Here is a 22,770-nt window from a genome sequence, read left to right as displayed (position 1 = left end):
CTCACAGAAAGATTGTTGTGGACTTCCTCCCCCAGGTTAATTTTTTGGACTACATAAAAAAGTTCATTCTTTTGTCTCATTTCTTACCCAGTCTTAAGCAGTGAATGGGTGTTGCCTCAGTCAAACTGAGACTTATTAAAGACCTTACTTTTAAAAGGCCGAGGTCTCCCAATGTATCAGAAGATTAGTTTCAGATAATCTTCATTAGTCCTGATCTATGTCTTGGACCCCGGATGGTTCAGGAGGAGAGAGTGAGACTCTGCACAGCCCTGCCTCTCTTAAGTCCAATTCCCTTGCAGGTCAAGACATAAATTTCCTGATGTCATTGGTCCTATGCAAGAACAAAGGATAAACAACAAAATTTTATTTATTTTTTTTATTAAAGCTTTTTATTTTTCAAGCATATACATGGATAATTCTTTGACATTAACCCTTGCAAAACCATGTATTCCAATTTCCCCCCTTTCCTCACCCCCTCCTAGATGGCAAGTAGTTAAATCCAATATATGTATACATATTTATACAGTTATCTTGCTGCACAAGAAAAGCAAATCAAAAAGAAAAAAGTGAGAAAGAAAATAAAATTCAAGAAAATAAAAACAAAAAAGGTAAAAAATACTATGTTAGGATCTACATTCAGTCCCCTCTCTGGTGCAGATGGCTCTCTCCATCACAAGATCACTGGAACTGGAATCGTCTCCTTGTGTGAGACCACATACATCAGACCTGATCACTGTATAATCTTCAAACAACAGCATTTAACCCTCCTGACCCGAGCCTGCTCTCCAACCCCCTCCCTGACTGCTCAAACCTGAGTGAAGTTGAGAGAAAAGGAAGGGACAAGTGGCACTGGCAGCCACCAGGGGGCCCCAATCTCAACTTTTCTTTGTTTGGGGATTTTTCTCATTTCCTTCTGTGGATTTTCTTTTTCTTTTTTAAAGTTGTATTTATGGTTTTTTTTTAAATTTATGTATTTATGCCTTTTATGTGTTCATCACGGATCTTTTGGTTTGTCAGACCCCCTGATCCAGGGCTGTCCCATCAGAATTTAGTTCACCACGGGCAAATGAGATGCAAAGTGAATGCTTCTGGGGCCGGGTCCTTCCAGATCAGAACATGATCCTGCCATCAGTCTCTCGTGAGCCAGATCCCAACTCATGAAGGAGGGGAGAAGAAATGTCCAGTGGTGATGGGCAGTGGCAGTACAGAGAGGTGGAGATAGGAAGTGGAGACTGGAGCTACTGGGAAAAACAGGCAAAAGCTTAATTTATCAACTCCATGAGAATCTTCTTTCATCTTTATAAGTCATTGGGTTTTTTTCCCCAAAGAGCTTCCATTTTCTCCTTTGATCTTCATAGTAATCCTGTGGGGAAAATAAGGCAATTATATTATTCCCATTTGACAGATTAAGAAACTGAGGTTTACATCATACAAGTCAATAATGGCAATTGAAACTAGATTTCCTTATTTCCAGTGCAGGGTTCATCCTGAAAGGAGTTAACCAACTAATCTTGGTCCCTACCAAGACTAAGGGCAAAAGAGCTTGTAAGAATGATAGCATGAGAGAATCTAAGCTAGATATTAAGAAGCCTTTTAATGCCTGAAAATAAGAGCCTTTACTCGTCCTAAAGGATCTAAGAGTAAAGGATCTAAGAGAATCCTCTTCCTTGCACCTGGCACAGGTGGTGGGCTCCAAGGCACTCAGGTGCCAACTCCACTCCCCTTCCCCATTCCCTTCCCTGGGCATCTTCTGAGACACTCCTAGAGGAGGAAACTCTGTGGCAGTCTCCCACTCACTTAAAAATGAATGATGCTCTTCAGTGAACTGAGGCGGAGATGGTGGAGCTGGTGAGTTCTATTTATACAATTTGTAAATCATTTTGACAGGCCCTCTTTTCAAACCCAGGAGCCGGTTGTGCAGGAAGGACTGGGCCTGGGCTGAGTGGTTGGAAAGTTGTTATATTTTTGCTGTTTTAATTCTCCCAATATCTGTCTGATAAGTTCCTGATGTAAATTGGACTCAGCACGGGCTTTTTTTGTCTTGAAATCTTCATTTATTAATATCATAGCTAGGGTTTTTATGCTTTTTAAGCTAGTGTTACATCAAAACCGCTACCTCCAGGTGAGGCTCTGTACATTCTAGGGTTAAAGTATAGATCACACTTTGACATTTAAGCTCCACCTTAACTAGCAATAACAAGATATTTATCGTAACAGGGTTCTAAATAACAGTAACTATTAATAATGAGTTATTTGTCAAAAGAGTGGTAAATAGCGGAAATTATCAATAATAAGGTAATTGTTAAAAACAGACTTGTAAATAGCAGAAACTATCGATTTGTCAAAATAGTTGTAAATAGTATAATCATACTGCTTTGTTCCTGTCACATGCATTCTCTCTTTTTTTAAAACATGGTAGAAATATATGTTAAATCCAATATATACATACATATTTATACAATTATTGTCAGCACATGCTTTAAGCAAAAAAGGGGGAGAAAGATCCTCTTTCTCTTAGTATTGCTTGTGCTCACCCTTAGAGTAGTTGAATGGTGCAGTGGATAGAACACTGGGCCTAGAGTCAGGAAGATTCATTTTCCTGAATTCAAACCAGCCTCAGATACTTCCTTGCTGTGTGACCTTGAATACGTCATTTAATCCTGTTTGCCTCAATTTACCCATCTGTAAAATAAGTTAGAGAAGGAAATGACAACTGCTTTAGTATCTTTGCCAAGAAAACTCAAATGGGATCACAATGAGACGTGAATGAACAACAACAATCAACAAAATTTGTAAAAACATAGAATATAGAATTTCCAATGAGACTCTTTCTCCCTACCAGTTCTAACATTCTATCTTCTAACAAACTATTTCCATATATTTGTATTGGAGATGGCTCCAATACTCTGCTCTGAAGTTCTTTGTTCTAATGTTCTATGTTCTAAGATCCTTTTAGCTCCAACTTTTAGTTCTCCAAGATCTCTTCTAACTCTGATATTCTCTATTCTTACTATCTGTTTTAAAATCCCTTTTAGTTCAAGAATAATGGTCTAGATTCATTTTGAAATTTGAAGGTAAAACATAAAATGTTTGATTCTGTGTTTGAAGGCCTTGCCATCCCAATATTTTTTGTCCTAAAGCTGCTCCCAGATACAACATGATATTTCCTAAGGTTCTTTCCAGCTCTAACATTTTATGTTCCTACAGTCTGTGTTTTACAGGCCTTTTCAGTTCTAACAATATATATTTTAATCTCCTTTCCTTGACGTAAGGAAGGAAGGAGGAAGGAAGGAAGGAAGGAAAGGAGGAATTGTACATTCTAAGATTCCTAAGACAGTTCTTATATCATTTGTCCTTATAGTATCTACGTTAAGGTTTTTTCTAGCTCTAATCTTGATTTTCTGGGATATTCTGTATCTTAAAGACTCTTGGAGCTAAGAAAACCCTTAGAAGAGACTATTTATTTCAACTTGCTCATTTTTCAGATAAGGGAATTGAAGTCCAAGATCACTTAAATAGTGAGTTATAAGAATCCAGGTGTCCTAACCCTTAAACCAATATCCCTTCTTTTTTTTTATTATTTACTATTAAGATTGCATCTTCCTTGAAGGCAGCTCAGTGATGCTTTGGATAGAGCACCACCCTGAAGTCAGAAGGACCTGAGTTCAAATCCAGTCTCAGACACTTAACACTTCCTAGCTGGGTCACTTAACTCTAATTGTCTGGAGAGAGAAGAACAAAAGATGCCATCTCTCTATCTCACCCAAGCTATAAATACAGAGTCTACCCACAGGCCTGATCCCAGTCTCATCAGCTTGTTGTTCACTTGCATATATAAATGTCAAACCTACAGAGCCCTGCAGCTCAGAACTCCTGAGCTCAGGAGATCCGTTAGCCTCAACTCTCTGCTAGTTAGAATGACAGATATCTGCCACCAGGCCTGGCTACTCCTCGTCCTAATTCATCAGGCCATCCCTGTTCTAGGGACTTTTCCATTAATCACTCATTTATTAACCACCAACTATGTGGGAGGCTCTGTGCTACATGTTGGGGGTACAAAGGTGTAATTATTCATATTGTCAATGCCTTAGCATCAGGAATAAAAGAGAAGAATTGATTGCATTTTCCTCCTCTCTTGACTAACATGGATTAAAAAGCAAAACATTTTGAATACATTATTTCCTTTGATCTTCACAGTGATCACATAAGGCAGGGATTATTATTATCCCATTATTCAGTTGAACAAACTGAGACTGAGTTATCCAAGCTCACATAAGTTTCCAAGTCAGGACTTGCTTTCAGTTTCCCTGACTCCAAGTCAATGGTTCTAACTACTACGCCACCCAGCTTCCTTTAGGCGTTGACAATAAGGGTAATAATGGCTAATGTCTATATAAAAGCACTTCAGACATCAGAGGCGGAGGGTCTCACCCCTGGAGCCCCAGGACTCTCCCTTTCCCAGGACTAATTTTTAAAGAAGCTTCCTGGGATGGGTCTCAGGCTGTGCCCCTTGACCCAAAGCCCATGACCTAGTGCCCACAGGCTTCTCGGAGGGGAAGGTGAGACGGCTTAGTGAGAACGCTCACTCAGTCTCCTACAAGCTCCCTTTGGAGCACAGGTAAGATGCTGATAAATATTAGCAAAAAGAAAATTAATCTGAATACTAAGCACTCGGCTAAATACATAAAACAGACACAGGGGAGACATAGATCCCGCCTGGGTGTCTGCCAGCTCCCATCTGGGTCAGAGATTTGAACCGGATCCCTGGCACAGGCACTAAAAGGCCCATTTTGGTTGGGACAGTCCAGGCTGGGGCAGATGGAGAGCCTAAATGGGAGGAGTAATAAGCCTCAGCAGAAGAACTGAGAAAAAGACCCAGCCATACCCACAGAGACCCAGGGGAGCCTTCAGAAGCCCCCGATCCGTCTCTGTCTCTGGAACCATGTCTCCCCCTAAATGACATCAGTTGGCAGGAGGTGCCCTGCCCCCATCTTCTTTCTTGTTCCAGAAACCTGCTCCAGTGCCCAACACCGCTGGCAATGAATCCCTTCTCAAGGACTGAATATGACGTGAATAAAACATAAGCGTATAGACTAGTTTATATAAATGCATATATATGTGCAGTATGAGCAGCTGGGTGATGCAGGGGACAGAGTGTGGGGCCTGGAGTCAGGACAGCTTTTTCCTCAGTTCCAATCTGGCTTCAGAGACTCTCTAGCCTTGTGGCCCTGGGCAAGTCACTAAACCCTGTTTGCCTCAGTTTCCTTATCTCTAGGATGAGCTGCCAGGAGAAAAGAAAATCAGTCCAGAATTATTGCCAAGAAAACCCCAAAGGGGTCGCAAAGAGGAAGACAGTTGAAAAATGACTCAAGAAAAAAATGAGCTGGAAGAGGAAACAGCAAAGCGCTCTAGTCTCTTGGCCAAGAGAACCCCCCAAGAGTTGGACATAGCTAAAATGATTGAATAACTGTGTGCATATGTATGTATGTATATGCATGTATATAGAGACATGCATATTTTATACATACATATATATGTGTGTGTATATATATATATATATATATATATATATATATATATAAAATGAATTATTTTAGCCTGAAGTAGAAAAAGGAGGAAGGAAAAAAGGAAGGAAGGAAGGAAGGAAGGAAGGAAGGAGGGAGGGAGGGAGGGAGGGAGAGAAGGAGGAAGGAAGGAAGGAAGGAAGAGAAGAAGGAAGGAAGGAAAAAGGGAAGGAAGGATGGAAGGAAGGAAGAGAGGAAGGAAGGAAGGAAGGAAGGAAGGAAGGAAGGATGGAAAGAAGGAAGGAAAGAAGGAACAACTCTACCCACCATGGTGCACCACCACTATCACCGCCACCCCTCCAAGAAAAAACAAGTTTCTGGCAAGCAAAATTCTTGTTTTCTCTCTGCATTCACATCTTGCACAAGCTCTGCACAATTCAGAAAGACACCACAACATTTCCCGGTTGGTTAGGTAGCCAACCTAACTGCTCATTGTCATGTGTATTAGTCATGAGGGGGGACGGGGAGGGGCATTCCCCAGTGTTCCCTGAGAAGTGTACAATCTTCTCTGTCTGTTAAGCACCCCCAAAACAACTCAATTGTACACAGAGGGAAGCCTCGGTATTTCTGTGTTCAGAAATGAAAACTATTCTTTCAATTGGTTGGAGGATTTAGAGCAGGGGTCCTCAAACTTTTTAAATAGGGGGCCAGTTCACTGCCCCTCAGATTGTTGGAGGCCGGACTATAGTAAAAACAAAAAGTTTGTTTTGTGGGCCTGTAAGTAAAGAAACTTCATAGCCCTGGGTGAGGGGATAAACGTCCTCAGCTGCCACATCTAGCCCGTGGGCCATAGTTTGATGACCCCTGATTTAGAGTTAAAAGGGATCTTAGTGTTCATCTACCAACAACAATAACACCACTTTTAGGTTTGCAAAGTATCTTCCATTGGATCCTCAGGATAATATTGAAGGTAGGTGCTATTATTATCCCCATTTTAGAGATAAGGAAATGGAGGCAGTCTTAGGTGATGCGATTTTCCTAGGGTCTCACAACTAGTAAGTGTCTGAGGCCAGATTTGAACTCAGAAAGATAAATCTCCTTGGCTCCGTCCCCTCTCTCTATCCACTGTGCTGCTTGGCCATCCCCTTTAGTCAACCCTGGTTCTGTTCTGGAATTATCAAACCCAGAACCTGCCCCATGTAAGTGTCTGATCCACGTACCTTTGGTGAGATGCTGCCCAGAGTCAAAGCTTTTTTTCCCTTAATTCCTAGAGAAGGATATGGTTTCTCAACTCTCTTATTATCTCTTCCCTGCTAAGCAAGGCAAGGCTATGGCAGACTGCTGAATGGTGATTAGCTGGCAGAGTGTAGTGACCCCTTTCTCCGAGCTCCCTTGGTCCCTCAGCAGCTGCTGACCAGATTCTCTGGTGGCAGCATGGGCAGTGGAAGGGAGCACAGTCCTGGACCCCAGTCCCTTCTCCTGGGACCTTCACATTGGGGACTCCGCTCATTAGGATCCAGTGCTCGGGAGCCCAAGGGTAGGGGTCCAAGCTCCAGCCTGGATCTGTTGGCATCCCAGAGAATAAAGACAGCTGCTGCTGAATTCCTCCCTGTTTTATGGCTACTTCCATTAAATTAATGCCCTCCATCCAGGCTCCATCTACCTTGGAAATTGTCCTGATTCTCAGACACTGCTGGTAGAATACAATCTCCCACTGACCCTATCAGATGGGGAGCTTCTGAATATGGGCTTGACGGGGGCTATCTATTGCCCAAAGACTGGCTCAGCTAAGTTTAGCGAGGATGATGGTTAGACTGATCCCACGACAAGGGGTTGTGTTTTGTTTCTTTGTCTTTATTTTGTTTTGCCACAGTCCTTTATGAACATTTATCAAGGCAAAGAGAGCTTAGTCTTTGTCAGTGGTGGCAGTACTCATGCTGGAAAAAAATCACAAGATCTTGAGTAATTGAAATAAATACATATAGTCATAGACCAAATGTCTCCCTTGGTCACCAACAGTCATCTCTCTCTCTCTCTCTCTCTGTCTTTCTCTCTCTCTCTCTCTCTCTATCTATCTATCTATCTATCTTTCTCTCTTTGTCTCTCTGTCTCTCTCTCTGTCTTTCTCTCTTTGTCTCTCTGTCTCTCTCTCTCTCTGTTTCTCTCTCTCTCTCTCTCTCTCTGTTTCTCTCTCTCTCTCTCTCTCTCTCTGTCTTTCTCTCTTTGTCTCTCTGTCTCTCTCTCTCTTTCTCTGTCTCTCTGTCTCTCTCTCTCTCTCTCCCTCTGTCTCTCTCTCTCCCTCTGTCTCTGTCTCTCTCTCTCTGTCTCTCTGTCTCTCTCTCTCTCTGTCTCTGTCTCTCTCTCTGTCTCTGTCTCTCTCTCTACACACACACACATATGTACATATGCACAAACATATATGTATATATACACATACATATATACGTTTATATATATAGGGGCGGAATGAAAGGGTGAGGATGACTCAATGCATATCCATTTCTACTATTGGGAAAACAACTGAATTTGCCATCCTGACAATTCTGCGGAAGAAACAACTTGGACATTAAGGGGAAGTTCTTTAGTACAGAACAATCTTCCTGCCATATCCACTCTTCAGCCAGGTACAAGGTAGAAGTAGGTGATTTATCTTAGCATAGATCTCTGGGGCCAGAGAAACTATATAGCTTATGGAATCACTAAATCTCAGAACTGGAAGAGATTTCAAGGGTCCACTTCGTACAGTGCTTAATATAGAATAGGTACTGAATAAATGTTTATTGATTGATTGCTAATTGATTGATCTATTCCAAAACATATCTGAACGGAAATCTCCTCTGGAGATAAAGTATTGGACTTGGAACTAGTAAGACTTGACCCAAATCTTGCCTTACACGCTTACTATCTGTGCAATCCTAGGCCTTTATTTCCTCAGATTCCTTCTAGAGATAAATCTAGGGACATCTGATCCTTCCAGACTTGTCATTTAGCTTTTATTTGAGTGGAAACCCCAATTTTTCCAGAGGTAGACCTATATTTTGGAGTGGCTGGGTACCATCAATAGGAACAAATTGTCTTCCTTCTTCTTTCATGATCAAGCTATGGCAGACAGGCTGATAAGGAGACAGGTGTAATATCTGAAGGAGGGAGGATGTCTCATCATTTGAACCTGAATTGGACTTACTAATGCTTGGCCCCCAAAGGAAGAATCCCCAGAAATAATGGATGGAAAGCTGATGAAACAGACTTAAACTTGATTTCAGGGAACACTTTCTCACTTCAGGATGTCCAAAGTGGAATGGTCACCTTATTAGGTAGTGGGATATGGACTCCTTGAGTGAGATATGGACTCTATTCTGCTTCATTTTACATCTCTTGCATTCATCAAAGTGCCTGGCACACAAAGGTGCTTAATACATGTTTATTGATTGACTGAAATCTGTTATCAGAGGCTTTTTAGAAGTCCCTGTTCGGGGAAGGGTAATACTAAATGGTTTAGAAGGTCCTTTCCAACTCTAAGATTCTGTGATTTGGGATCACAGTTTCTAGGGATAAAACTGTTTTCTTTTCATCCTTCTGAAGAAAGTGACAGGTAATAACCAGCTGAGAAATGATAATAGTGAAGGGATTGAATGTGGTTTTGGTGGCAATATCAGGTCTTCTTAAGAACTGGAGGAAGTTCACCAACTAACTTTTTTTCTTGGTGATTTAGATAAAGTGATTTTTTTTTCTTTTTCATCTTTTTAATTTCCCTGTAATCTACACGTCCTTCTCCATTACATGCACTGTGGTAATCTTTTCCTTCTGCCTCCTCAGAGCACACTAATCTCCTGCCTGCTGGTTTGCTAATCCCTGCCTTGCCTTCTATTTCACAATTATCCTGACCAGAGATAGAGCTCTGGGGACAAACCAAGCATACCTGAAGGGTTTGAGGGCTTTCACCCCCACTCTGTGCCTATTCATATGCAGCATGCCCATCACAGAATACATACAAATAAACAATCACTCTAACATAAATGCCAAACACAGAGAAAGAACACAGGATTAAGAGATGGGAGTCCAGGCTTTGTTACTAACTTGCCACATAGTGACTTGAACAAGTCACTTCTCTCTGGGTCTCATTTTCCTCCTTTTTTTAATGTGAAATGGTTGAATTTGATGATCTCAATTGTCCCCTCCTGCTTGGAAATTCTATACTTTAATATTCTATATCTCAAGGTCTTTTCCAACCCCAGAAAATAAATCATAGCCTAAGGATCCTTGCAGTCCTGACATTCTGTGTTTTAATGCCTCTCCAAGTCCTGAGATTATGTGCTCTGATGTCACTCCCTATTCTCACATTATATGTGTGAAGGCCCTAATATTCCAGTTCTAAAATTCTTAGCATAATAGAATTCAGAGCTGGAAAGTATCTAAGAAATCAAGTAGGCAACCCTCTCAATAAATCAAACAATCAACAGCATTTGTTAAGCATTTGCCGTGTCGCGGGTACCTTTTGAAGTGTTGGAATTAAAAAGGAAAAAGCAGAAATAGTAACTGTGCTCATGAAGCTTACATTCTTTTTTTGGGGGGAGGAAAAGAATAGATAGTGTGTGGTGGGGGGTTTGTATCCAGACATTTCATCAAGGAAAAAATTGAAGCAATTGATGTATTGAATCACACAACTATTAAGTTTTCAAACTAGGAACCAACCCTAGATCGCTAACCTCTATTCTAAGGTCTCTTTCAGGTTTAACATTTTCCATTATAATTTAAGTGTATATGATATATGTATATAAAATATATGTTTGTTATTATATATTATATCTATATATATGTATATGTATGTACATATATGTATGTATATATGTATATATATTTTACAGAGAGAGAAACTGAAGCACAGAGAAATCTACTGTCACAAAACTATTATTTCAATCTAGGAATCAACACTAGGTCTCTGATTAAAGATCCTTTTTGGCTTTAACATTTTCCATTATAATATAGGTATATATATTACATAAGCATATGTAATATATACATATATGTATTTGTTATATTTTTATGGAAGAAAAAACTTAGGCACAGAGAAGTAAATGGATTTGTCTAGCATCAAACAATTTTTAAGTATTCAACCCAAGAATCAACCGTAGGTTTCTGACTTAAGGTCTCTTTTAGCTTTAACATTTTCCATTATAAAGTCACTTTTAGCTCTGATATTTTATGCTTTTATTCTATGGCATCTTTCATTTTTCTACCTGGATTCTTCTATAGATGTGGCTAGAAATTTCAGAGTGGAACTCTCATTTTCCTGAAGAATTTGCTCCCTTTCCCCCATGCCTCTGCTTACCTTGGCAGAAGATAGAGCAGCATGGAGATCTGGTTCTCAGGCTCTGTCCAAGGTGCTGAGACCTAGACTTTCTTTTCAGCAGGTTGTCCTTCTGAGCTGGGGAGATTAAGAGCTTGGCTCACATCGCCAAGGGAAATGTTGTCAAGGATTTAATGTATCTGGGAGTGCAGCAAAAGAAGGGGTTTCTTCTTATCTGTGTGGGAGGAAGTGGGAGTGACCCAGAAAACACAAGCCTTTGGGTTCTCACTCGGGCCTCTGAGCCTGGAGGAAAGATACATATTTTTCTGAGCAATGTCAAGTACTTAAAGAAGAAGTTTTATTCATATCCATGTATGTAGTGGCTATGAATGAAAAAATAATTAGGTAATACTGTGTTCATCTACTAAACACCGCTTTCAGGAAGCTTCAGTCTGATGAGGGAAATTCAGTCCTTGTCCGTCATGGATTCTAAGCCTGATGGAGGGGAGATGTAGTGTTCCCCACAAGAAGATCCAAACTCAAGGGGGATACATATGTGCATCTGCCATTAGATCGCTGCCATTAGGAAACCATTGTATTAAGAAGTAAAAGCTTTCCTAAGTCATATAGGTCCATGTTTTAGGAAGTCCAGGAAGTAGGGATAGGAAACTTGGTTCTGGTTCTAGTTCTGTTGCCAATTTACTGTTTAACTTTGATCTAATCACTTTTCCCATCTTTCTCAGTCTGTGTTAAATTAATGGTTGGTGTAAATGATATCTAAAGTTCCTCCTAATTCTTTTATTTTTCTGAGGTTAGTAATAAGATTACAAGATTGTTTTTTTTTTCTTCCTCCCTTATATTTTCTCTTCCTACTTCCAGATAAAATAACAGATTGTCTCAACATCATGTGCTCTAAGGTTCCTACCAGATCTAGAATTCTATATTCTAAAGCCCCTTCTTGCTCTAATAAATTTATTGCTATGTTACTTTAACTGAGGCTTAACATGCACTTATCCCAGGTGAGAGTATAGTGATTAAAATTCATATGACTGAGATACCTATGATAGATAGCAGATAATTTCCTGAAAGCACAATTTTTATGGGTCATTGAGGAGACTAGAGCCCCAGATGCCTCAGCAGAGGAAAGATATACTCTGGGCTGGAGAAGAAGGCAATGGTCAGCAAAGGGAAAAGACCAGAGGAGTTAGGGGTATTCAAGGCAACATTAGCCTCCTCCTCCATCCTTCAAGTCACCCAATCTTTTCCACTCGCAGTATGCTCTTGTTTTATCAGTGTCTTGCCTCTCAAAATTCTGGAATGGTAGTCATTTTCAGGATTTTGTCTGTCCATGTCTCTCTCTACAGCATAGCATGTGTGTGTGTCACTATTCTTTAACAATTGGCTGCCTGTTCTCTGCCTGTCTCAGAGCCCAAGTTGAGGGAGAATAACAGGGAATGGGAAGCAGTATGCCCTTCTGCCAAAAAAGAAGGAAGGAGAATAATAGTATTGCTAAAGTAACAGGCCCAAGATAATAAATCCACATGATCACATATTTGGAACTGGAAGGGACCTCCAAAGCCATCTAGTCTAACCCTTTTGATTTTACAGATGGGAAAGCTTGGGGATTAAAATTCAAGTAACTTGTCCATAATTATATAAGTAATAGGCATCAAAGGTAAGACTTGAATCTAGGACTTCCCTTCCCCAAATTCAAAACTCTATCCACTCTATCATCCAGCTTTTCAAAGGACTCTACCATTTGTAATCTGAGCACTGTATGAAGACTCCAGGCCCATCAAAAGTGTATGTTAAACCTCAGTTAAAAGAATATAGCAACAAAGTGTATCTTCAGGAATCTGGGGTAGAAGACCTAACATGGATTTGTCTCTTCCCTTTCTCCCCACAACTTATTACAATTCCAAGTCATCTGCCCAGCCCCCTGACATCAGAGAATTGTCTAATCTAAAAAATTTAAAGTTCCCCAAAGAAAAAAGTGGATGCTCACAAAGCTTTAAATTTGTAAAGACTTCCATTTCCATAACTGTCAACTCTGGTGAGCTTTGTGAGCTAACATGGGTCAGTGGGAAAGGAAAGTAGGCTTAGAATCAGGACATCTGGGTTTAAATCTTGACTCTGGCACTTACTAGCTACATACCCAAGAGCAAATCACTTCCCTTCTCAGAATCTTTGTTCCTTCTTCTTTAAAACTCAGATGGACACCTCTGCACTGCTGCTCTCACAGGCTTATTGGGAATGCTTTGTAAACTTCAAAGGGAGAAAAAAAGTATATTCTCTTATTGCATTTGTCCAAGATCTCACTGCAAGTCAGGAGACCTAGACCCTAGTCCAAGCATTGGCATTTTATCTTACTTCAGTCCAGTTCCACTAGAGTAGGATATGAAGAATTGATAGTGAGTGTCCCTCACTTTATGTAGTAAATAAGTTCTATGTGTCCAACATTGTGCTAGGTGCTGGACATATAGTAATAATAATTAAAACAGTTATTATTAATAATTACTTGATTAATATTAATCACAATGTGAAAAATAATAGCTAACATTTATATAGCCACTTAGGGTTTGCAAAGTACTGATATATTATTTCATTTGCTCTTCACAAAAATCCTCTGAGAAAAGTGCTATTAATATTCCCATTTTACAGATGAGGCAACTGGAACTGGAATAGATTAAAAATATTTACCTAGTGTCACACATCTAGGAAACATCAAGGCAGAAGCTAACTCAGGTCCAGATCCAACATACTCACTGGGCCACCTTTTCAAGGAGTTTCTATATATATATACACACACACACATATATATACACATATGTGTATATATACATATATAAACATTAAAAGCTGACAATAAAAGGAACTCCATAACAGCATTCTGGAAACTGAAGACTACTTCAGCTAAAGAATCCAACAAACAACCAACTTTTTAAAAGGCACTGTCCTGGGTGCTAAAAATAGAAAGATGAATTCAGTTCTTCTCCTTGAAGAGCTTACATTCTCACTGGGTAGGGGGCAGGAGGGCATGGGGATTGACAAAAATCTAGACAAGTATATGTGTACAGTGTGAAGCGGCAACCAAGAAACTTAATATGACCTTGTGCTGCATTTGGAGGGAAATCATCCCCAGGGACAGAGGTGAAACCTTAACCTGGTTAGACTAAAGAAATAGCATTGTTTTTAGTTTTAGGTCCTACATTTTGGGCAGGATATCAATAAGCTGGACAGCATCCACAGGGAAGCATAAAGGAAGGGAAAAGACCTGGATGTCAGGTGAGAATCTCATCGAGAATCGGGGCATGTTCACACTGCAGAAAAGAAAATTTGGGAAGGACATGATAGAACTGTCTTCAAGCATTTGAAAGGCTGTCATGAGGAAGAGGGGCTAGCCTCTTCTTGGACCCAAAGAACAGAGCTAGGAGAAGGGGGAGGAAACTAAAACAAAATGGTTTTGGGGTTAATGTCAAGGCAAACTGACTCACAATTAGAGCTAACCTACAGTAGAATGGGCTGCTTTGGGAGGCACTGGAACCATCTTCAGTCCCCATTCCTGTCACTTAGCATTTCAATCAAAGAAAAGAGGGCAAGGCATGTTGTGTAAGATTTGTTTTTCACATATGGCCCAATTCTGAAATTCTGTGTTATAGTTATAATCATAATCCCAGTCAAAACAATAACAACCACAGCTGGCATTTATATAGTGCTTTAAGGTTACAAAGTGCCTCACAAATATTATCTTATCTGTTCCTTACAAAAACCCTGTGGTACAAGTGCTATATCCATCCCCATTTGACAAATGAGGAAACTGAGAGGAAGAGATTAGGTAACTAGCCCAGGAACATCTACTAACTAACTATTTGTGGCAAGATTCAAACTCAAGTATTCCCAAGTCCAAATTTAGCATTCTTTCCATTATGCCATCATAACCACCATGACTATGGCATTATATATGTTCTGTGGCAATATATAAATATAAATATAAAAGAGTTTTCTGCATTGCAGAATTATAGACAGTTTGGGTCTATAATGTATAGACACAATGTAATTGTATAGACAGTTTTCACCTATTTAGTGCTTAGCACAGTTTGTGGCATATAGTAGGCGCTCAATAAATGCTTATTCCCTGCCCCCATTCATTCAGAATTTCGAGAATCTATGATTTTAAGAATACAAAGATGCCCATCAATAGTCCCACTAAGTACTCCATGATTTAATGTTGTGAGTATCGACCTCCCAAGAGAGTATAATAGAAGTCATAAGTTACTGAATTATGTGTTGAGTCTTTGTCAATGTGTCCTTATGAGTCTTTTTGTGTTTAAAGTGTTTCTCTTGTGTGGAAGAAATAAACATCTGTCTATAGCTGATCTAAATTGGACACCGAATATATTTCAAGCTTTTCTACCACCGTTTGTGAAGCTCCTAGGCATGAACTCAACTTTAAATGATTTTTTAAGCTTCAGAATGAGCAGTTAAAGACCCAGAGCATGTGAGATCTCTCACGCTAGGATATGGAGCCTTGACTGATGGCTTCTTCCAAGCACGTGCTTCCGTGACCTCACCTTCAAGGGCCCAGAGTCACCTCGTTGCCTCAATGAAGCACCAGAGCACGGTGTAAATGAAGGATATTTAAAAAGCCAGAATTTACTCCTGCCCAGTTAGAGTGACTTTTAAATATAATTAATTCTCATTAGTGAACATCTATAAGACAAGAGGACTCTGGTAATTGTGGGTTTAGAATCTGACAGGTCAGGTAGGAACCCTAGCTCATGCACTGGAAATGTTAATGCCTCAAATTCAATCCCAAAGTATGGCTTCCGAGAAAGAGGTCCTGGTCTCTCACCCTCAGTTTCCCTACTTGTAAGATGAGAATAACAATGTTTTCATTGTCCACTTTCACAAACCATAAAACACTAAAGGCAGGGCTATCATTATTACTGGTATGAATGCAATCTCTCCACTGTGGATCATTTCTGGGACATGGGGCAGAGAGAAAGGGGCTGGGCTCCTAGAGGATGCTTCCTCTTCCATCCCCCCTAACCCGTTCCATAAAGTTTCTTCTTATTTAAAATGATTAATCTAATGGGACTCTAAAGTTTGCCTCCATTACAGAGCTAAAATTCTATAGTCCCTAGTGTTGGAGGAATCACAGGGCCTAGAACTTTTCACCCCTGACTGGTCCTTCAGGGATGGAAAACTCAGTCACTACAGTGAGACAAAGTGCTTTTATCTCCCTTCACTGGGATCAGTGCTGTCCTGCCCACCAACAAAAACTATCACACTTTGCTAGAGCTCACCTCAAGTTCTCAGACTCAGCATTTGGAGGTCCAAACTCCATCCCCAGCTCCAAGATAGCTGAGGCCCCCAGGAAAGACTTGCCCCAGGACTTTCTTCTGAAGATGGAATGAACCTTTGAAATTAGACTCTGGAAAGTACAACACAATTACCTGTCTGTGAAGTCCCCTCTCAAGGTCAGTCTGCATCCGCATCTGAAAGAGACGGGAGGGACTGTTTTAAAGGGAAAATAGTAGTGTTAGAGATGGAGACATCTGGGTTCTGGTTCCTGCTTTGCTAGTGATTACATAGGAGACATGGACTAAGTTCTTTGGCATTTTGTTTTATCAGGTATAAAATGAAGGTGTTGGGCTCAGTTCTTTATCCAGAGCCCCCAACACAAACTGCACGTGCTCAATGTAGAGTGAACATATTCAAGCCTAACCTCATTTTATGGAAAGGTAAAATTAGGGACTAGAGGGAAGAGCCTGAGACTTGGCTGTGTCGTAGATTTGCAGTTGGAAGAGACCCAGAGGTCATGTGGTGTAGCCTCCTTTTACAGAGGAGGAAATTGAGACTCAGTGAGGGCCTTGGAGTCACACAGATAATAAGGAGCAGAGCTGGGAAGCCAAGTCCTCTGATTCTAAATTCAGTGTTTTTGCTCCATTGTATCTGAGGAAGCCTGGATTAGACTCCCTGATCTATTATTTTAATGTGTGTGTGTGTGTGTGTGTATATACATATGTGTGTATATATATGCATATATATTTTATATACATATGTGTATATGTGTGTATTAATATATACATGTGTGTATATACATATTTATATATACAAATGTGTATATATGGATATATATATGGATATATGTATACATATATATCTCCTTTTTATTTCCTCCTTCATTTCAAATATATCCCTTTCCCCTTTCTTATACAGATTATCCATTCCTTGAAACAAAGATTTTAAAAAGAAAATTGGGGAGGGGGAGTTACCAACATATCGACCAAGTCTAACTGCACGTGTAGTATACCATACCTCCAGTACCCCCTGCCCATCTCTGCAAACATGGAAGTTAAGTCCAACCCTGCTTCTAAGCCATGGCGTGATATTGGGCAGGGGGTTGACCCTTGAACTCAAGTTTCCTTCCCTGTGAAATAAAGGAAATATCCTGGATAGTTCCTAAGGTCCTTTCTGACTCTGAAATCCTAAATAATGGAAGTGATTTGCTAAGGGGAAATTACAAGTTAATAGCAGACCTAATTCTAAGCCATGTTTAAAATTACAAACAAAAAAAAGCACCTCTCTTCTCACCTCTGACCCTAACTACATGTCTCATTGGGCAAATCATTTTACCCGCCTCAAGACTCACTTCTCTGAAAATTGGCTTGGAGGTCCCTTTCAGCTCTAGATCTAAGACCTTACTATGTTTCTGGAAATATCACAGGTGGTGAGCATTTCCTTTCCCCGAGCAGCCCCCGTTGGACACTTGATGGGAGAGCCCGGACTCCGGGACCCTGGGCAGGGACCAGAATCCCAAGGGGCCGCCTCTGCGCAGGCTGCCCTATAATGAATCTTGAAAGCTACAAAGCTGTCACACCGTTAGCGGGCAGAGGATCGCGGCTGTCCACCGAGTGCTGCTCGAGCCCTTATTAGTGTGGTCACCAGTGCGCTCTGGGAGTCGAGAAAATTACTTTTCACAGAGTTGCAAAACAAAAGCTAACCAGTCCCTCCCCGGCTCTATAAATAGACCACTGCAGACTCTCCCGCCTGATGCCCATCCTGGGGTGGCAGAGGTGGAGAGAGCCTTGGGGAAGGGGGGAGGAGAGCAACCGCCACATCAGAAAATTGTCAGTGCGCTCCCCCTGCTCCCAGAGGAATATCTCCAACACAATTACCCGTCTCTGAAGTCCCACCGGGGTCAGGAGCCTCCTCTGCTCTGTGTCCACATCTTAAAGAGACAAGATGGGGATTTTTTTAAAAGGCAGAACAGCCATGCTCAGAGGTGGGGAAAGCTGGGTTCTGGTCCTTGCTTGGCCAGGAACTGCATGTGAAACCTGAAGGAAGTCATTGCAGTTCTTTGGGATTTTGTTTAATCAGCTATAAAATGAAGGCGTTGGACTGAACCTGCCCTAACATCCATTTCAGTTTTTAAAATTTCAAATTCCACAGTCCCCTTCAGCGCTAATGTCTTTTATTCTAATGCCTTCCCAACCTTCGCCTCAGCTCTCTGACAATCTATGTTCTAAAGTATCTTCTAGCTTTGACGTTCTTTATCTTAAGGGTTTTCTTAATGCTGTACCTTTCAGCTCCGACATTCTCTGTTCTAAGAGTGTTCCCAGATCTTACATTTTGTGTGCTAGACTTTCCTCCCATTCTTACATTCATTCATTGTTCTAAGATTTCTCTCATTTCTGATATCAGGTTCTAAAGTCCCTCCCAGCTCTGACATTCTGTGTGCTATGGAGCCTCCTAGCTCTGACATTGTCTATTCTAGGTTCCCCTTCAGTTTTTACATTCATTGTTCCAAATTTTCTCCTAATTCTGACACTGGGTTCTGATGTCCCTCTCAACTCTGACTTCTTTGTTCTAGATTTCCCTTCAGTTCTTATAATCATTGTTCCAAGATTATTCCTATTTCTGACACTAGGTTCTGAGGTTCCTCCCAGCTCTGACATTCTGTGTGCTAGCTAAGGAGCCTCCTAGCTCTGACATTGTCTGTTCTAGGCTTCCCTTCAGTTTTTACATTTATTGTTCCAAGTTTTCTCCTAATTCTGACAGTGGGTTCTGATGTCCCTCCCACCTCTGACTTCTTTGTTTTAGATTTCCCTTCAGTTCTTATAATCATTGTTCCAAGATTATTCCTATTTCTGATACTGAGTTCTGAGGTTCCTCCCAGCTCTGATCTCCTGGGTTCTAAGGGCCCTCCCAGCTCTGACCTCCTGGGTTCTAAGGGCCCTCCCAGCTATGACATCCTGGGTCCTAAGGGCCCTCCCAGCTCTGACCTCCTGGGTTCTAAGGGCCCTCCCAGCTCTGACATCCTGGATTCTAAGGGCCCTCCAGCTTTGATCTCCTGGGTTCTAAGGGCCCTCCCAGCTCTGACCTCCTGGGTTCTAAGGGCCCTCCCAGCTCTGACCTCCTGGGTTCTAAGGGTCCTCCCAGCTCTGACATCCTGGGTTCTAAGGGCCTTCCCAGCTCTGATCTCCTGGGTTCTAAGACCCCTCCCAGCTCTGATATTCCATGTTCTAAGGGCCCTCCCAGCTCTGACCTCCTGGGTTCTAAGACCCCTCCCAGCTCTGATATTCCATGTTCTAAGGGCCCTCCCAGTTTGACATTCTCTGACTTTGAATTCACCCAACCACCCAGTCTGTCTACATATAATTTGCCCCAGGGCCTTGTAACCTGGATGGCTGTTACAGCTACCACTAAGTGGCCTGTCAGCAGTTTTTTTCTCCCTGCGCAGGTTGGTAACAGCCTTATTTATTTATTTTCTGCCTCCTTGGCACTCCCTGTGTTGCTGGTGGTTGAATTACTGAAGCTGCAGGGGACCAAAATTAATGAGAGGCCAAAACCCTATTTTTTTCCTATCCCCGAAGCTCAGAGAAATGCTTGCCTTTGTATGAAGATCTTAATTCAAGTAACTGAGATAAACAATTCTGCAATCCCCAGCCCTGTCTCAATGGCTGAGTCCTTCTTAATTATTTTCCTCCAAGGCCCTAAAGTGATTCAGTTCTCCCACCCATTAAGGATTAGTCACTTTCTCCATAACTAAGGCACCGTTTCCATCTGCCCTTCTTCCCTCATCATAGTTACTGGGTACCAAGGAGGACCTCCTGACACCCATGGGATACTTCTTGTGTCCTTCAAGACTCAGCTCAGGTTCTTCCTTTGACATAAATGAAGTCTTTCTTAACATTCCCCCCCCCCCCGTTGCTACTGCTCCCCACCCTCCAAAACAAATAACCTTTTTAAAAAAATATATCTAGTATGTTCTTATGTGGGTATTTTTGTTTTCTCTAAAAGAATATAAGCTCTTTGGGGTCCAAGCTGTCAAGATTTTTGGTCTTTGTCTTCCCACTGTTTAGTCGAGTTCCTAGAACATGGTAGGTATTAATTAATAAATGTTTGTTGATTGACTACCAGATTGGCACAATGGAATGAGAATGGAGATGAAAGACTGGAGGCTTCCTACTTGTGAACTTAGTTCTACTACTCATCATTTTTTTTCTTTTTTTCTTTTTTCTGGCCTCAGTTTCCTCATCTAGAAAAATGAAAGTTCATCTCAGTGTTCATGCCAAGTTCTGATGTTCTCTTTTCTGAGATTGTTTACAGTTCTAAAGTTCTATGACCCTTGCTCGAGGTCCCATGGGTGTAAGATCAGAGAGACAATTTGAATTAGGTCCTCTAATCCCATCCCCTGCACTAGACTCCCTTCTTCAGTTGAGGGTAGACATTTCTGAGGGGTGTGTATGTGTGGGAGGGGTGTCCATGACCCATCCTCCTTAGGACTTTCCACCCCCATCAGCTCCTATCATTTTCCTTTATTTAGGACATTAGGAATCATCAGACAGGCATTTAGCCAAACCTGTAGAAGAACCCAGTAGTATATGAGGCTGGAGCCTTTTTTCTGCAGACCAGGTTCTGGGAATTCACTTCTTGCTGGATAAAGCAAGACTTCTTTTGGGGGGTCTCAAAAAGACCTCCAGGCTCCAGCCAGGTCCTCAGCTCTCATTATTGAACTCCAATTTCTGCTGGAAGGATAGAATCTATGGACAAATCCCTTCTCTCGTTCTGAAATCTTGGACAATCCCTAAAGAGAGAAACAATGGCTCTTCATGGAGAGGATCTCATTCCAAAGCTACATCCATCTATGGCATGAAGACAAGAATATCACTATAATCCATGAAATGAGAAAGGGTTTCATAGAATCATTAAATGTCAGAGCTTTGAGATAATAGAATGCTAGAGCTGGAAGAGAACTTAGAATAAAAAAGGATTTTAGACAATGACAGGGACTGGAGGGACTTAGAACATGGAATGGCAGGACTTGGAAGGCCCTTAAAACACAGAATATCAGTGCTGGGAGGCCCCTTAGAACCCAGGGTATCAGAGTGTGGAGGGCCCTTAGAACACAGGATGTCAGCTGGAAGGACCCTTAGAACCCAGGATGTCAGAGCCGGGAGGGCCCTTAGAACCCAGTAGGTCAGAGCCCGGAGGGCCCTTAGAACCCAGGAGGTCAGAGCTGGGAGGGCCCTTAGAATCCAGGAGATCAGAGCTGGGAGGGCCCTTAGAATCCAGGAGGTCAGAGCTGGGAGGGCCCTTAGAACCCAGGATGTCAGAGCCGGGAGGGCCCTTAGAACATAGAATGTCAGAGCTGGGAGCGCCCTTAGAACCCAGGATGTCAGAGCCGGGAGGGCCCTTAGAACTCAGGAGGTCAGAGCCCGGAGGGCCCTTAGAACCCAGGAGGTCAGAGCTGGGAGGGCCCTTAGAACATAGAATGTCAGAGCTGGAGCGCCCTTAGAACCCAGGATGTCAGAACCGGGAGGGCCTTTAGAATCCAGGATGTCAGAGCCAGGAGGGCCTTTAGAATCCAGGATGTCAGAGCTGGGAGGACCTTTAGAACACAATATGTCAGAACTGGAAGAGACCTTAGCACCTGGAAGCAGCAAGATATACAGAAATAAATTAGATCTGGAGTTGTGAGAGCATGTGTTTTATGTTCCATTTCTAACTTATGAGCTATGTGACAAGGCAAGTCCCTTAACCTTTCTATGCCTACCTGTGGTACTTACTTTACAGAACCATTGGGAGACCCAAATGAGATAATGAATGTAAATCTTCAAGCACTAACTCTATGTGCCACTTATAATTTGTTCCACTTAGGAAGGGGTCCCATGTCTTAGATAGATGATTTTAAATTAGATCCCTGTTTTACTCTAATCAATATTAATCAGTTTGGTATGATTTCATAAGGGTAATGCTTATAGGGAGATAGAGAGATATATCTATTAATATACATTTAGTCACTCTAGTCACCTAGTATTAAAATAGCAATAAAATATATTAATACATATCTTACAGATTCTATTTAGGGATAATCAGATAAGATAGATTCTTTCCTAAAACAGATTCCAAACTTTAAACTACAAACTATAAGTTCACTCTTTAATAACCTGTTATAAAAGTCCCAAAATTCATATGGTGACTAGAGGACCTTCACCCTTTGAGTGAGGAGTGTGTGACTATGGCTAGTGTAAGTGGGATGTCCTAATGTGATATGAAAGTCCTCCAACTTGTTTTTGTACCTCCAGACCCCGTCTCTTGCCCAACATGAGGAGGTACCCATTTTATGACCACTTAGTAGCGATAACCCTAGCCATGTCCATCTCATGACCAATCATTCTGATGCCTCATTCCTGGCTCTCCTGGAGGGTCCTGAGCAAGGTCAATCCAATCAGCAAGATTCTGTTTGTTACTTTGCCTCTTATGGGTATCTGGGTTTCAATCCCTATCATGGTAAGACCTTAGGGAAAGGAGGTATTGCAGAGCATGAGGAACATTTGAGACTTCATTCATTCAAGGAGTCTAGTCCCTTTACTAAATAGCTGTTGGCTTGGAGCTGTGCCTCAGTGTTTCTTCTCGCAGACTGGACAATTTTGGATCCCACAGGCAATCACCTCATGGTAGTCACCTGGC

General features: G+C 41.5%; 1 protein-coding gene and 1 long non-coding RNA gene across 3 annotated transcripts in view; one reads left to right on the top strand and one right to left on the bottom strand.

The window, feature by feature from the left end:
- Positions 1-22,770, top strand: part of IGSF21 (immunoglobin superfamily member 21) — a 401,664-nt gene that overhangs the window by 189,545 nt on the left and 189,349 nt on the right. The window lies entirely within an intron of this gene.
- On the bottom strand, positions 360-16,303 carry LOC127555797 (uncharacterized). Of its 2 annotated transcripts, none has more exons than XR_007952289.1 (4): positions 16,248-16,303; positions 10,834-11,094; positions 2,535-2,682; positions 360-1,363 (listed from the first exon to the last, which is right to left on the bottom strand). It is a non-coding gene; the product is annotated as an uncharacterized LOC127555797 (long non-coding RNA). The 2 variants fall into 2 exon arrangements; XR_007952288.1 differs by lacking the exon at positions 16,248-16,303 and adding an exon at positions 16,098-16,233.

This window comes from Antechinus flavipes, chromosome 3 (assembly GCF_016432865.1).
Source record: "Antechinus flavipes isolate AdamAnt ecotype Samford, QLD, Australia chromosome 3, AdamAnt_v2, whole genome shotgun sequence".
NCBI lineage: Eukaryota > Metazoa > Chordata > Mammalia > Dasyuromorphia > Dasyuridae > Antechinus > Antechinus flavipes.
The sequence above is the reverse complement of the archived record's forward strand: the minus strand, read 5'-3'. Positions and strand labels throughout refer to the sequence as shown.